At 47.9% G+C, this 15,740-nt stretch overlaps 1 protein-coding gene across 2 annotated transcripts in view; it reads right to left on the reverse strand.

Moving 5' to 3' along the window:
* The window catches only part of LOC139242409 (histone-lysine N-methyltransferase EZH2-like), a 54,800-nt gene that overhangs the window by 16,682 nt on the left and 22,378 nt on the right, over nucleotides 1–15,740 (reverse strand). The window lies entirely within an intron of this gene.

The following is a 15,740-nucleotide window of genomic DNA, read 5'->3' on the forward strand; positions in this document are numbered from 1 at the left end:
TAGCCAAGTTTGCTGATGATACAAAGATGGGAGGAAAAGCAATGTGTGAGGAGGACACAAAAAATTCGCAAAAGGACATAGACAGGCCAAGTGAGTGGGCAAAAATTTGGCAGATGGGAGTATAATGTTGGAAAGTGTGAGATCATGCACTTTGGCAGAAAAAAATCAAAGATCAAGTTATTACAGAAACATAGAAATTTACAGCGCAGAAGGAGGCCATTTCAGCCCATCGTGTCCACGCCAACCGACAAAGAGCCGCACGGCCCCTGGTCAGCAGCCCTGAAGGTTACATATAAAGCTATGAACAATGAACAATGGCTGAAAGGTAAAGAGCACCCAGCCCAACCAGTCCACCTCACACAACTGCGACACCCCTTACACTGAAACATTCTACACTCCACCAAAACCGGAGCCATGTGATCTCCTGGGAAAGGCAAAACCCAGATAAAAATCCAGGCCAATTTAGGGAGAAAAAATCCGGGAAAATTCCTCTCCGACCCATCCAGGCGATCGAAACTAGTCCAGGAGATCACCCTGGCCGTATTCGATTCCCTGCAGTACTTACCATTATATCTGTGCCGTCCAACAAAAGGTCATCCAGTCTAATCCCAATTACCAGCTCCAGGTCCGTAACCCTGCAGGTTACTGCACTTCAAGTGCCCATCCAACCATCTCTTAAAAGTGGTGAGGGTTTCTGCATCCACCATTTTTCCACGCAGTGAGTTCCAGATTCCCACAACCCTCAAAGAAGCCCCCCGTCAAATCCCCTCTAAACCTTCCACCAACCACCTTAAAACCATGCCCCCTCGTAATAGATCTCTCCACCAATGGAAATAGGCCCTTATGATTCACTATGTCCAGGCCCCTCAATATTTTGTACATCTCAATGAGGTCTCCTCTCAACCTCTTCTGTTCCAATGAGAACAAACCCAGCCTATCCAATCTGTCCTCATATCTAAGATTCTCCATTCCAGGCAACATCCTAGTAAATCTCCTCTGTACCCTCTCCAGTGCAATCACGTCCTTCCTATAATACGGCGACCAAAACTGCACGCAGTACTCCAGCTGAGGCCTAATCAAAGTATTATACAATTTAAGCATAACCTCCCTGCTCTTATATTCTATGCCTCGGCCAATAGAGGCAAGCATACCGTATGCCTTCTTAACCACCTTATCCACCTGCCCTGCTACTTTCAGGGATCTGTGGACAAGTACTCCAAGGTCCCTCTGTTCAACTACACTATTAAGTGGCCTACTACTTAATGTGTATACTCTTTCCTTATTAGCCCTCCCAAAGTGTATTACCTCACACTTCTCCGAATTAAATTCCATTTGCCACTGTTCTGCCCACCTGACCAGTAGATTGATATCCTCCTGCAACCCATGACTTTCCTCTTCATTATCAACCACACAGCCAATTTTAGTGAAGTCTGCAAACTTCTTAATCATACCCCCTATATTCAAATCGAGATCATTGATATATACCACAAAAAGCAAGGGACCCAGTACTGAGCCCTGCGGAACCCCACTGGAAACATCCTTCAAGTCACAAAAACATCCATCAACCATTACCCTTTGCTTCCTACGCCAAGCCAATTTTGGATCCAACTTGCCACTTTGCCCTGGATCCTATGGGCTTTAACCTTCATGACCAGTCTACCATGCGGGACCTTATCAAAAGCCTTGATAAAGTCCATATACACTACACCGTACGCACAACCCTCATCGACTCTCTTGGTTACCTCCTCAAAAAATTCAATCAGGTTAGTCAAACACGATCCTCCCTTAACAAATCCGTGCTGACTGTCCCTGATTAATCGTTGTCTTTCCAAATGTAGATCTATCCTGTCTTTCAGGATTTTTTCCAATAATTTTCCCACCACTGAGGTTAGGCTGACAGGCCTGTAATTACTAAGACTATCCCTTTCTCCCTTCTTAAACAAGGGTACTACATTAGCAGTTCTCCAATCCTCCGGCACCATGCCCAGATCCAAAGAGGACTGGAAAATGATGGTCAAGGCCTCTGCTATTTTCTCTTTTACTTCGCTCAACAGCCTGGGATGCATTTCATCCGGGCCTGGGGACTTATCCACTTTCAAAGCTGCTAAACCCCTTAATACTTCCTCTCTCACTATATTTATTTCATCCAGAATATCACACTCCTCCACAATAGCAGTATCTGCATTGCCCCTTTCCTTTGTTAAAACAGACGCAAAGTATTTGTTAAGAACCTTACCAACATCTTATTTAAATGGAAAAATATTGCAAAGTGCTGCAGAGTACAGCGGGACCTGGGGGTACTTGTGCATGAAACACAAAAGGTTAGTATGCAGGCACAGCAAGTGATCAGGAAGGCCAATGGAATCTTGGCCTTTATTGCAAAGGGGATGGAGTATAAAAGCAGGGAAGTCTTGCTACAGTTATACAGGGTATTGGTGAGGCCACACCTGGAATACTGCGTGCAGTTTTGCATTTCCATATTTAAGAAAGGATATACTTGCTTTGGAGGCTGTTCAGAGAAGATTCACTAGGTTCATTCTGGAGATGAGGGGGTTGACTTATGAGGAAAGTTTGAGTAGGTTGGACCTCTACTCAGTGGAATTCAGAAGAATGAGAGATGATCTTATCGAAACGTATAAGATTATGAGAAGATGGGGGAGACTAGAACTAGAGGGCATGATCTTAGAATAAGGGCCGCCCATTTAAAACTGAGATGAGGAGAAATTTCTTTTCTCAGAGGGTTGTAAATCTGTGGAATTCGCTGCCTCAGAGAGCTGTGGAAACTGGGTCATTGAATAAATTTAAGACAGAGATAGACAGTTTCTTAACCAATAAGGGAATAAGGGGTTATGGGGAGCGGGCAGCGAAGTGGAGCTGAGTCCATGATCGGATCAGCCATGATCGTATGAAATGGCAGAGCAGGCTCGAGGGGCCGTATGGCCGACTCCTGCTCCTATTTCTTATGAGATGGAGACATCTCCTACAAATGTGTTTGCTCGGGAGTGTCTTGCTGTCCACAAACCCCCACACACTGCCGCCCACACTCGACCTGCTCTGCCATATCACAGTCGATATTTAATTACTTTTTACTCTGTTTTAGAAATGTAAAGACACTGAGGAAAATTTAAATACTCAATGACGCAAGCTGACACAGCACCTCCTCCCCCTCTGCACAGAATTTCTACTCTCCCCATCTTCCCACTCACTTTACCATGCAATCCATACTTCAGCTCAGTAACTATTCTCATCAACACTCCCCCTCCGATTTCTCAGTAACTAGTCCATTAACACTCCCCCTCCGATCTCTCAGTAACAAGTCCGTTAACACTCCTCCTCCGATCTCTCAGTAACTAGTCCGTTAACACTCTCCCTCCGATCTCTCAGTAACTAGTCCATTAACACTCCTCCTCCGATCTCTCAGTAACTATTCTCATCAACACTCCCCCTCCGATCTCTCAGTAATTAGTCCGTTAACACTCCCCCTCCGATCTCTCAGTAACTAGTCCGTTAACACTCCTCCTCCGATCTCTCAGTAACTAGTCCGTTAACACTCCTACTCCGATCTCTCAGTAACTAGTCCGTTAACACTCCTCCTCCGATCTCTCAGTAACTATTCTCATCAACACTCCCCCTCCGATTTCTCAGTAACTAGTCCATTAACACTCCCCCTCCGATCTGTCAGTAACTATTCCATTAACACTCCTCCTCCGATCTCTCAGTAACTAGTCCGTTAACACTCTCCCTCCGATCTCTCAGTAACTAGTCCGTTAACACTCACCCACCCAATCTCTCAGTAACTAGTCCGCTAACCTTCCCTCTTTGATCTCTCACGAACTAGTCCGTTAACCTTCCCTCTCCGATCTCTCAGTAACTAGTCCATTAACACGCCTCCTCCGATCTCTCAGTAATTACTCCGTTAACACTCTCCCTCCGATCTCTCAGCAACTAGTCCGTAAACACGCTCCCTCCGATCTCACAGTTACTAGTCCGTTAACACTCACCCTCCGATCTCTCAGTAACTAGTCCATTAACACTCACCCTCCGATCTCTCAGTAACTAGTCCGTTAACACTCACCCTCCGATCTCACAGTTACTAGTCCGTTAACACTCACCCTCCGATCTCACAGTAACTAGTCCGTGAACACTCACCCTCCGATCTCTCAGTAACTAGTCCGTTAACACTCACCCTCCGATCTCTCAGTAACTACTCCATTAATACTCTCTCTCTGATCTCTTAGTAACTAGGCCGTTAACACTCTCCACCCGATCTCTCAGTAACTAACCCGTTAACCCCCTCCACCCGATCTCTCAGTAACTAGTCCGTTAACACTCTCCACCCGATCTCTCAGTAACTAGTCCGTTAACACTCTCCACCCGATCTCTCAGTAACTAGTCCGTTAACACTCTCCGCCCGATCTCTCAGTAACTAGTCCGTTAACACTCTCCCTCCGATCTCTCAATAACTGGTCCATTAACACTCTCCACCCAATCTCTCAGTAACTAGTCCGTTAACACTCTCCCTCCGATCTCTCAGTAACTAGTCCGTTCACACTCTCCCTCCGATCTCTCAGTAAGTAGTCCGTTAACACGCTCCCTCCGATCTCTCAATAACTAGTCCATTAACACTCTCCACCCGATCTCTCAGTAACTAGTCCGTTAAACCTCTCCACCCGATCTCTCAGTAACTAGCCCGTTAACCCTCTCCACCCGATCTCTCCGTAACTAGTCCGTTAACACTCTCCGCCCGATCTCTCAGTAACTAGTCCGTTATCACTCTCCACGCGATATCTCAGTAACTAGGCCGTTAACACTCTCTACCCGATCTCTCAGTAACTAACCCGTTAACCCCCTCCACCCAATCTCTCAGTAACTAGTCCATTAACACTCTCCACGCGATCTCTTAGTAACTAGTCCGTTAACACTCTCCACCCGATCTGTCAGTAACTAGTCCGTTAACACTCTCCACCCGATCTCTCAGTAACTAGTCCGTTAACACTCTCCGCCCGTTCTCTCAGTAACTAGTCCGTTAACACTCTTCCTCCGATCTCTCAATAACTAGTCCATTAACACTCTCCACCCGATCTCTCAGTAACTAGTCCGTTAACACTCTTCCTCCGATCTCTCAATAACTAGTCCATTAACACTCTCCACCCGATCTCTCAGTAACTAGTCCGTTAACACTCTTCCTCCGATCTCTCAATAACTAGTCCATTAACACTCTCCACCCGATCTCTCAGTAACTAGTCCGTTAACACTTTCCCTCCGATCTCTCAGTAACTAGTCCGTTAACCCTCTCCACCCGATCTCTCAGTAACTAGTCCGTTAACACTCTTCCTCCGATCTCTCAATAACTAGTCCGTTAACCCTCTCCACCCGATCTTTCAGTCACTAGTCCGTTTACACTCTCCACCCGATCGCTCAGTAACTAGTCCGTTAACCCTCTCTACCTGATCTCTCATTAACTCGCCCGTTAATACTCTCCACCCGATCTCTCAGTAACTGGTCCGTTAACCCTCTCCACTCGATCTTTCAGTCACTAGTCCGTTAACACTCTCCACCCGATCTCTCAGTAACTCGCCCGTTAACCCTCTCTACCTGATCTCTCATTAACTAGCCCGTTAACACTCTCCACCCGATCTCTCAGTAACTAGTCCGTTAACCCTCTCCACCCGATCTCTCATTAACTCGCCCGTTAACCCTCTCTACCTGATCTCTCATTAACTAGCCCGTTAACACTCTCCACCGATCTCTCATTAAATAGTCCGTTAATACTCTCCACCCGATCTCTCAGTAACTCGTCCAATAACACTCTCCACCCGATCTCTCAGTAACTAGTCCGTTAACCCTCTCCACGCGATCTCTCAGTAACTAACCCGTTAACCCTCTCCACCTGATCTCTCAGTAACTCGCCCGTTAACACTCTCCACCCGATCTCTCAGTAACTAACCCGTTAACCCTCTCCACCCGATTTCTCAGTAACTCGCCCGTTAACACTCTCCCTCCGATCTCTCAGTAACTAGTCCGTTAACACTCTCTCTCCGATCTCTCAGTAACTAGTCCGTTAACATTCTCCCTCCGATCTCTCAATAACTAGTCCATTAACACTCTCCACCCGATCTCTCAGTAACTAACCCGTTAACCCCCTCCACCCAATCTCTCAGTAACTAGTCCATTAACACGCTCCACGCGATCTCCCAGTAACTAGTCCGTTAACACTCTCCACCCGATCTGTCAGTAACTAGTCCGTTAACACTCTCCGCCCGATCTCTCAGTAACTAGTCCGTTAACACTCTCCCTCCGATCTCTCAATAACTGGTCCATTAACACTCTCCACCCGATCTCTCAGTAACTAGTCCGTTAACACTCTCCACCCGATCTGTCAGTAACTAGTCCGTTAACACTCTCCGCCCGATCTCTCAGTAACTAGTCCGTTAACACTCTCCACCCGATCTCTCAATAACTAGTCCATTAACACTCTCCACCCGATCTCTCAGTAACTAGTCCGTTAACACTCTCCGCCCGATCTCTCAGTAACTAGTCCGTTAACACTCTTCCTCCGATCTCTCAATAACTAGTCCGTTAACCCTCTCCACCCGATCTCTCAGTAACTAGTCCGTTAACACTCTTCACCCGATCGCTCAGTAACTAGTCCGTTAACCCTCTCTACCTGATCTCTCATTAACTCGCCCGTTAACACTCTCCACCCGATCTCTCAGTAACTAGTCCGTTAACCCTCTCCACCCGATCTCTCAGTAACTAGCCCGTTAATACTCTCCACCCGATCTCTCAGTAACTAGTCCGTTAACACTCTCCGCCCGATCTCTCAGTAACTAGACCGTTAACACTCTCCATGTGATATCTCAGTAACTAGGCCGTTAACACTCTCCACCCGATCTCTCAGTAACTAACCCGTTAACCCTCTCCACCCGATCTCTCAGTAACTCGCCCGTTAACACTCTCCACACGATCTCTTAGTAACTAGTCCGTTAACACTCTCCACCCGATCTCTCAATGATTAGCCGGTTAACACACTCCCTCCGATCTCTCAGTAACCAGTCCGTTAACCCTCTCCATCCGATCTCTCAGTAACTAGTCCGTTAACACTCTCCACCCGATCGCTCAGTAACTAGTCCGTTAACCCTCTCTACCTGATCTCTCAGTAACTAGTCCGTTAACACTCTCCACCCGATCTCTCAGTAACTAGCCCGTTAACCCTCTCCACCCGATCTCTCAGTAAGTAGTCCAATAACACTCTCCACCCGATCTCTCAGTAACTAGCCCGTTAACCCTCTCCACCCGATCTCTCAGTAACTAGTCCGTTAACACTCTTCCTCCGATCTCTCAATAACTAGTCCATTAACACTCTCCACCCGATCTTTCAGTCACTAGTCCGTTTACACTCTCCACGCGATCTCTCAGTAACTAACCCGTTAACCCTCTCCACCCGATCTCTCAGTAACTCGCCCGTTAACACTCTCCACCCGATCTCTCAGTAACTAACCCGTTAACCCCCTCCACCCAATCTCTCAGTAACTAGTCCATTAACACTCTCCACGCGATCTCTCAGTAACTAGTCCGTTAACACTCTCCACCCGATCTGTCAGTAACTAGTCCGTTAACACTCTCCACCCGATCTCTCAGTAACTAGTCCGTTAACACTCTCCGCCCGATCTCTCAGTAACTAGTCCGTTAACACTCTTCCTCCGATCTCTCAATAACTAGTCCATTAACACTCTCCACCCGATCTTTCAGTCACTAGTCCGTTTACACTCTCCACGCGATCTCTCAGTAACTAACCCGTTAACCCTCTCCACCCGATCTCTCAGTAACTCGCCCGTTAACACTCTCCACCCGATCTCTCAGTAACTAACCCGTTAACCCCCTCCACCCAATCTCTCAGTAACTAGTCCATTAACACTCTCCACGCGATCTCTCAGTAACTAGTCCGTTAACACTCTCCACCCGATCTCTCAGTAAGTAGTCCAATAACACTCTCCACCCGATCTCTCAGTAACTAGCCCGTTAACCCTCTCCACCCGATCTCTCAGTAACTAGTCCATTAACACTCTCCACCCGATCTCTCAGTAACTCGCCCGTTAATACTCTCCACCCGATCTCTCAGTAACTAGTCCGTTAACCCTCTCCACGCGATCTCTCAGTAACTAACCCGTTAACCCTCTCCACCCGATCTCTCAGTAACTCGCCCGTTAACACTCTCCACCCGATCTCTCAGTAACTAACCCGTTAACCCCCTCCACCCAATCTCTCAGTAACTAGTCCATTAACACTCTCCACGCGATCTCTCAGTAACTAGTCCGTTAACACTCTCCACCCGATCTGTCAGTAACTAGTCCGTTAACACTCTCCACCCGATCTCTCAGTAACTAGTCCGTTAACACTCTCCGCCCGATCTCTCAGTAACTAGTCCGTTAACACTCTTCCTCCGATCTCTCAATAACTAGTCCATTAACACTCTCCACCCGATCGCTCAGTAACTAGTCCGTTAACCCTCTCTACCTGATCTCTCATTAACTCGCCCGTTAACACTCTCCATCCGATCTCTCAGTAACTAGTCCGTTAACCCTCTCCACCCGATCTCTCAGTAACTAGACCGTTAACACTCTCCATGTGATATCTCAGTAACAAGGCCGTTAACACTCTCCACACGATCTCTTAGTAACTAGTCCGTTAACACTCTCCACCCGATCTCTCAATGATTAGCCGGTTAACACACTCCCTCCGATCTCTCAGTAACCAGTCCGTTAACCCTCTCCACCCGATCTCTCAGTAACTAGTCCGTTAACACTCTCCACCCGATCGCTCAGTAACTAGTCCGTTAACCCTCTCTACCTGATCTCTCATTAAATAGTCCGTTAACCCTCTCCATCCGATCTCTCAGTAAGTAGTCCAATAACACTCTCCACCCGATCTCTCAGTAACTAGCCCGTTAACCCTCTCCACCCGATCTCTCAGTAACTAGTCCATTAACACTCTCCACCCGATCTCTCAGTAACTCGCCCGTTAATACTCTCCACCCGATCTCTCAGTAACTAGTCCGTTAACCCTCTCCACGCGATCTCTCAGTAACTAACCCGTTAACCCTCTCCACCCGATCTCTCAGTAACTCGCCTGTTAACACTCTCCACCCGATCTCTCAGTAACTAACCCGTTAACCCTCTCCACCCGATTTCTCAGTAACTCGCCCATTAACACTCTCCCTCCGATCTCTCAGTAACTAGTCCGTTAACACTCTCTCTCCGATCTCTCAGTAACTAGTCCGTTAACATTCTCCCTCCGATCTCTCAATAACTAGTCCATTAACACTCTCCACCCGATCTCTCAGTAACTAGTCCGTTAACACTCTCCCTCCGATCTCTCAGTAACTGGTCCGTTAACCGTCTCCACCCGATCTCTCAATGATTAGCCCGTTAACACTCTCCCTCCGATTTCTCAGTAACTAGTCCGTTAACACTCTCCACCCGATCTCTCAGTAACTAGTCCGTTAACACTCTCCCTCTGATCTCTCAGTAACTCGTCCATTAACACTCTCCACCCGATTTCTCAGTAACTAGTCCGTTTACACTCTCCCTCCGATCTCGCAGTAACTCGTCCGTTAACTCTCTCCCTCCGATCTCTCAGTCACTAGTCCATTAACACTCTCCACCCGATCTCTCTGTAACTAGTCCGTTAACACTCTCCCTCCAATCTCTCAGTAACTCGTCCGTTAACCCTCTCCACCCAATCTCTCAGTAACTAGTCCATTCACACTCTCCCTCCGATCTCTCACTAACTAGTCCGTTAACACTCTCCCTCCGATCTCTCAGTAACTAGTCCGTTTACACTCTCCCTCCGATCTCTCAGTAACTAGTCCGCTAACACTCTCCCTCCGATCTCTCAGTAACTAGGCCGTTAACCTTCTCCACCCGATCTCTCAGTAACTAGATGTTAACACTCTCCATCCGATCCCTCAGTAACTCGCCCGTTAACACTCTCCCTCCGATTTCTCAGTAACTAGCCCGTTAATCCTCTTCATCCGATCTCTCAGTAACTAGCCCGTTAATACTCTCCACCCGATCTCTCAGTAACTCGTCCAATAACACTCTCCACCAGATCTCTCAGTAACTAGTCCGTTAACCCTCTCCACGCGATCTCTCAGTAACTAGCCTGTTAACCCTCTCCACCCGATTTCTCAGTAACTAGTCCGTTAACCCTCTCCACCCGATCTCTCAGTAACTAGTCCGTTAACACTCTCCGCCCGAACTCTCAGTAACTAGACCGTTAACACTCTCCATGTGATATCTCAGTAACTAGGCCGTTAACACTCTCCACCCGATCTCAGTAAATCGCCCGTTAACACTCTCCACCCGATCTCTCAGTAACTAGTCCGTTAACACTCTCCACCAGATCTCTCAGTAACTAGTCCATTAACACTCTCCACCAGATCTCTCAGTAACTAGTCCATTAACACTCTCCACCCGATCTCTCAGTAACTAGTCCGTTAACACTCTCCACCCGATTTCTCAGTAACTAGTCCGTTTACACTCTCCCTCCGATCTCGCAGTAACTCGTCCGTTAACTCTCTCCCTCCGATCTCTCAGTAACTAGTCCATTAACACTCTCCACCCGATCTCTCAGTAACTAGTCCGTTAACACTCTCCCTCTGATCTCTCAGTAACTCGTCCATTAACACTCTCCACCCGATTTCTCAGTAACTAGTCCGTTTACACTCTCCCTCCGATCTCGCAGTAACTCGTCCGTTAACTCTCTCCCTCCGATCTCTCAGTCACTAGTCCATTAACACTCTCCACCCGATCTCTCTGTAACTAGTCCGTTAACACTCTCCCTCCAATCTCTCAGTAACTCGTCCGTTAACCCTCTCCACCCAATCTCTCAGTAACTAGTCCATTCACACTCTCCCTCCGATCTCTCACTAACTAGTCCGTTAACACTCTCCCTCCGATCTCTCAGTAACTAGTCCGTTTACACTCTCCCTCCGATCTCTCAGTAACTAGTCCGCTAACACTCTCCCTCCGATCTCTCAGTAACCAGTCCGTTAACCTTCTCCACCCGATCTCTCAGTAACTAGATGTTAACACTCTCCATCCGATCCCTCAGTAACTCGCCCGTTAAGACTCTCCCTCCGATCTCTCAGTAACTAGCCCGTTAATCCTCTTCATCCGATCTCTCAGTAACTAGCCCGTTAATACTCTCCACCCGATCTCTCAGTAACTCGTCCAATAACACTCTCCACCAGATCTCTCAGTAACTAGTCCGTTAACCCTCTCCACGCGATCTCTCAGTAACTAGCCTGTTAACCCTCTCCACCCGATTTCTCAGTAACTAGTCCGTTAACCCTCTCCACCCGATCTCTCAGTAACTAGTCCGTTAACACTCTCCGCCCGAACTCTCAGTAACTAGACCGTTAACACTCTCCATGTGATATCTCAGTAACTAGGCCGTTAACACTCTCCACCCGATCTCAGTAACTCGCCCGTTAACACTCTCCACCCGATCTCTCAGTAACTAGTCCGTTAACACTCTCCACCCGATCTCTCAGTAACTAGTCCGTTAACACTCTCCACCCGATTTCTCAGTAACTAGTCCGTTTACACTCTCCACCCGATCTCGCAGTAACTCGTCCGTTAACTCTCTCCCTCCGATCTCTCAGTAACTAGTCCATTAACACTCTCCACCCGATCTCTCAGTAACTAGTCCATTAACACTCTCCCTCCAATCTCTCAGTAACTCGTCCGTTAACCCTCTCCCTCCGATCTCTCACTAACTAGTCCGTTAACACTCTCCCTCCGATCTCTCAGTAACTAGTCCGTTTACACTCTCCCTCCGATCTCTCAGTAACTAGTCCGCTAACACTCTCCCTCCGATCTCTCAGTAACTAGGCCGTTAACCTTCTCCACCCGATCTCTCAGTAACTAGATGTTAACACTCTCCATCCGATCCCTCAGTAACTCGCCCGTTAACACTCTCCCTCCAATATCTCAGTAACTCGCCCGTTAAGACTCTCCCTCCGATCTCTCAGTAACTAGCCCGTTAATCCTCTTCATCCGATCTCTCAGTAACTAGCCCGTTAATACTCTCCACCCGATCTCTCAGTAACTCGTCCAATAACACTCTCCACCAGATCTCTCAGTAACTAGTCCGTTAACCCTCTCCACGCGATCTCTCAGTAACTAGCCTGTTAACCCTCTCTACCCGATTTCTCAGTAACTAGCCTGTTAACCCTCTCTACCCGATTTCTCAGTAACTAGTCCGTTAACCCTCTCCACCCGATCTCTCAGTAACTAGACCGTTAACACTCTCCATGTGATATCTCAGTAACTAGGCCGTTAACACTCTCCACCCGATCTCTCAGTAACTAACCCGTTAACCCTCTCCACCCGATCTCAGTAACTCGCCCGTTAACACTCTCCACCCGATCTCTCAGTAACTAGTCCGTTAACACTCTCCACCCGATCTCTCAGTAACTAGTCCGTTAACACTCTCCACCCGATTTCTCAGTAACTAGTCCGTTTACACTCTCCACCCGATCTCGCAGTAACTCGTCCGTTAACTCTCTCCCTCCGATCTCTCAGTAACTAGTCCATTAACACTCTCCACCCGATCTCTCAGTAACTAGTCCATTAACACTCTCCCTCCAATCTCTCAGTAACTCGTCCGTTAACCCTCTCCACCCAATCTCTCAGTAACTAGTCCATTCACACTCTCCCTCCGATCTCTCACTAACTAGTCCGTTAACACTCTCCCTCCGATCTCTCAGTAACTAGTCCGTTTACACTCTCCCTCCGATCTCTCAGTAACTAGTCCGCTAACACTCTCCCTCCGATCTCTCAGTAACTAGGCCGTTAACCTTCTCCACCCGATCTCTCAGTAACTAGATGTTAACACTCTCCATCCGATCCCTCAGTAACTCGCCCGTTAACACTCTCCCTCCAATATCTCAGTAACTCGCCCGTTAAGACTCTCCCTCCGATCTCTCAGTAACTAGCCCGTTAATCCTCTTCATCCGATCTCTCAGTAACTAGCCCGTTAATACTCTCCACCCGATCTCTCAGTAACTCGTCCAATAACACTCTCCACCAGATCTCTCAGTAACTAGTCCGTTAACCCTCTCCACGCGATCTCTCAGTAACTAGCCTGTTAACCCTCTCTACCCGATTTCTCAGTAACTAGCCTGTTAACCCTCTCTACCCGATTTCTCAGTAACTAGTCCGTTAACCCTCTCCACCCGATCTCTCAGTAACTAGACCGTTAACACTCTCCATGTGATATCTCAGTAACTAGGCCGTTAACACTCTCCACCCGATCTCTCAGTAACTAACCCGTTAACCCTCTCCACCCGATCTCTCAGTAACTCGCCCGTTAACACTCTCCACCCGATCTCTCAGTAACTAGTCCGTTAACACTCTCCACCAGATCTCTCAGTAACTAGTCCATTAACACTCTCCACCCGATCTCTCAGTAACTGGTCCGTTAACCGTCTCCACCCTATCTCTCAATGATTAGCCCGTTAACACTCTCCCTCCTATTTCTCAGTAACTAGTCTGTTAACACTCTCCACCCGATTTCTCAGTAACTAGTCCGTTTACACTCTCCCTCCGATCTCGCAGTAACTCGTCCGTTAACTCTCTCCCTCCGATCTCTCAGTAACTAGTCCATTAACACTCTCCACCCGATCTCTCAGTAACTAGTCCGTTAACACTCTCCCTCCGATCTCTCAGTAACTCGTCCGTTAACCCTCTCCACCCAATCTCTCAGTAACTAGTCCATTCACACTCTCCCTCCGATCTCTCACTAACTAGTCCGTTAACAATCTCCCTCCGATCTCTCAGTAACTAGTCCGTTTACACTCTCCCTCCGATCTCTCAGTAACTAGGCCGTTAACCTTCTCCACCCGATCTCTCAGTAACTAGATGTTAACACTCTCCATCCGATCCCTCAGTAACTAGTCCGTTAACCCTCTCCACCCGATCTCTCAGTAACTCGCCCGTTAACACTCTCCCTCCAATATCTCAGTCACTCGCCCGTTAAGACGCTCCCTCCGATCTCTCAGTAACTAGCCCGTTAATCCTCTTCATCCGATCTCTCAGTAACTAGCCCGTTAATACTCTCCACCCGATCTCTCAGTAACTCGTCCAATAACACTCTCCACCAGATCTCTCAGTAACTAGTCCGTTAACCCTCTCCACGCGATCTCTCAGTAACTAGCCTGTTAACCCTCTCCACCCGATCTCTCAGTAACTAGCCCGTTAATACTCTCCACCCGATCTCTCAGTAACTAGTCCGTTAACACTCTCCACACGATCTCTCAGTAACTCGTCCGTTAACACTCTCCACCAGATCTCTCAGTAGCTAGTCCATTAACCCTCTCCACCCGATCTCTCAGTAACTCGCCCGTTAACACTCTCCACACGATCTCTCAGTAACTAGTCCGTTAACCCCCTCCACCCGATCTCTCAGTAACTCGTCCGTTAACACTCTCTACACGATCTCTCAGTAACTAGTCCGTTAACCCTCTCCACCTGATCTCTCAGTAACTCGTCCGTTAACACTCTCCCTCCGATCTCTCAGTAACTAGTCCGTTAACACTCTCTCTCCGATCTCTCAGTAACTAGTCCGTTAACACTCTGCCTCCGATCTCTCAATAACTGGTCCATTAACACTCTCCACCCGAGCTCTCAGTAACTAGTCCGTTAACACTCTCCCTCCGATCTCTCAGTAACTAGTCCGTTAACACTCTCCCTGCAATATCTCAGTCACTCGCCCGTTAAGACGCTCCCTCCGATCTCTCAGTAACTAGCCCGTTAATCCTCTTCATCCGATCTCTCAGTAACTAGCCCGTTAATACTCTCCACCCGATCTCTCAGTAACTCGTCCAATAACACTCTCCACCAGATCTCTCAGTAACTAGTCCGTTAACCCTCTCCACGCGATCTCTCAGTAACTAGCCTGTTAACCCTCTTCACCCGATCTCTCAGTAACTAGTCCGTTAACACTCTGCACACGATCTCTCAGTAACTCGTCCGTTAACACTCTCCACCAGATCTCTCAGTAGCTAGTCCATTAACCCTCTCCACCCGATCTCTCAGTAACTCGCCCGTTAACACTCTCCACACGATCTCTCAGTAACTAGTCCGTTAACCCTCTCCACCTGATCTCTCAGTAACTCGTCCGTTAACACTCTCCCTCCGATCTCTCAGTAACTAGTCCGTTAACACTCTCTCTCCGATCTCTCAGTAACTAGTCCGTTAACACTCTGCCTCCGATCTCTCAATAACTGGTCCATTAACACTCTCCACCCGAGCTCTCAGTAACTAGTCCGCTAACACTCTCCACCCGATCTCTCAGTAACTAGTCCGTTAACCCTCTCCCTCTGATCGCTCAGTAACTCGTCCATTAATACTCACCACCCGATTTCTCAGTAACTAGTCCGTTAACCCTCTCCCTCCGATCTCGCAGTAACTCGTCCGTTAACTCTCTCCCTCCGATCTCTCAGTAACTAGTCCATTAACACTCTCCACCCGATCTCTCAGTAACTAGTCCATTAACACTCTCCACCCGATCTCTCAGTAACTAGTCCATTAACACTCTCCACCCGATCTCTCAGTAACTAGTCCATTAACACTCTCCACCCGATCGCTCAGTAACTAGTCCATTAACACTCTCCACCCGATCTCTCAGTAACTAGTCCATTAACACTCTCCACCCGATCGCTCAGTAACTAG

This window comes from Pristiophorus japonicus, unplaced genomic scaffold, assembly GCF_044704955.1.
Source record: "Pristiophorus japonicus isolate sPriJap1 unplaced genomic scaffold, sPriJap1.hap1 HAP1_SCAFFOLD_1322, whole genome shotgun sequence".
Lineage (NCBI taxonomy): Eukaryota > Metazoa > Chordata > Chondrichthyes > Pristiophoridae > Pristiophorus > Pristiophorus japonicus.